Genomic DNA, 1,779 nt, shown 5'->3' on the forward strand with positions numbered 1-1,779 from the left:
GAATATTATTATGGTTGTACCAACTATAGTCCATCATTTACATTAGGGTTCATTATGCTTTATAGTTCTATGTTTTGTTTCACTGTGTTGTAAATTTTTATTCTAGCGACATACATACAACCTATAATTTTCCTTTTAACCATATTCACATGTACAATTCAACAATGTTAATTACATTCACAGTGTTATGCCTGCATTACCACCATCCCTTACCAAAACATTTCCATCACTTCAAACAGAAGTGCTTTACCAATTAAGCATTAACTCCCTTCACTGCTCCCACCCCAGTCCCTGGTAATCTGTATTCTAGTTTCTGTCTCTATGAATTTGCTTATCTTATTTAATATCAGTAAGGCCATACAATATTAGTCCTTTTGTGTCTGGCTTATTTTACCCAACATGACATCTTCAAGGTTCATCCACATTGTCATAGGTATCAGAACCTCATTCTTTTTACAGCTGAATAATATTTCATTGTATGTATATCCCACACTTTATTTATTCACTCATCTTAGGTTGACCTCATTTTGGGACATTTTTTGAATAATGCTGTTATGAACATTAACGGACAAATATATGTTCAACTCCCTGCTCTCAATTCTTTCAACTGTTCTTAAAAGTGGGGTTACCAGGGTTACCATATTGCATGAAATTCTATATTTAACCTTCTGAGGTATTGCCAAAATGTTTGCCACAGCAGCTGCATCATTTTATATTCCCACCAACAATGGACAAGTGTTCTTATTTCTCCACATCCTTTCCAGCCCTTGTTAATTTTCTTTTTTTATAAAAATAATAGGCATTCTAATGGGTGTGAAGTAGTATCTTATTATGGGTTTGACTTACATTTCCCTAATAGCTAATGATAGTGAGCATATTTTCAGCTGTTTATTAGCTTTTTTTTTTTTTTTGGTGGGGGAAGATGTCTAGTCAAGACTTTTGCCCATTTTTAATTGGGCTGTCTATATTTTTGTTGTGAACTTATAGGATCTTTTTATATATTCTAGATATTAAACCCTTATTGGATATGTGGTTTCCAAATATTTTCTCCCATTTTGTAGATTTTCTTTTAAAATGCATGAAGTCCTTTGATACACAAAAGTTTTTAACTCTGATGAAGTCTCCTTTTTAAAGTTGTTCATGCTTTTGGGATAAAGTTGAAGAAACCATCACCTAACACAAAGTTCTGAAGATGATGCCCTGTGTTTTCTTCTAGGAGTTTTATGGTTTTATTCTTCTATTTTTGTCTTTGATACATTTTGAATTAATCTTATAATATGGTGTGAAGTAGGGTGGGGGTCCACCTTCATTCTTTTGCATATGAATATCCATTTTTCCAGGACCATTATGAAGAGACTATTTTTCCCCATTTTCAAAATTCAATTGGCCAGTGCTTGCTTTGGCAGCACATATACTAACATTGGAACAATACAGAGAGAAGTATCATGGCCCCTGCACAAGGATAACATGCAAATTCGTGAAGTGTTCCATATTAAAAAGAAAAAAAGATTCAATTGGCCATAGATGTAAGCATTCATTACCGAAACCTCAAAAGGATTCCTTCATTATATATGTCTGTGCTTGTACCAGAACCGTACTATTTGGGTTATTAAAACTTTGTAATACGTTTTAAAATTGTGAAGTGTGAGTCCTCCAGCATCATTCTTCCTTTTCAAGAAGTTTTGGCTATTTGGAATTCCTTACTCTTCCATATAATTTTGATGATTAGGTTTCCCATTTTTGCAAAGAAGTTTGTTGGGATTTTATTTGGATTGTATT

General features: G+C 33.3%; 1 non-coding gene across 1 annotated transcript; it reads left to right on the forward strand.

Moving 5' to 3' along the window:
• Window positions 1-1,390: 1,390 nt before the first annotated feature.
• Window positions 1,391-1,497, forward strand: LOC143665811 (U6 spliceosomal RNA). The gene has a single exon (XR_013167217.1). It is a non-coding gene; the product is annotated as a U6 spliceosomal RNA (small nuclear RNA).
• The last annotated feature ends 282 nt before the right edge of the window (window positions 1,498-1,779 follow it).

Source organism: Tamandua tetradactyla, chromosome 21 (assembly GCF_023851605.1).
Source record: "Tamandua tetradactyla isolate mTamTet1 chromosome 21, mTamTet1.pri, whole genome shotgun sequence".
NCBI lineage: Eukaryota > Metazoa > Chordata > Mammalia > Pilosa > Myrmecophagidae > Tamandua > Tamandua tetradactyla.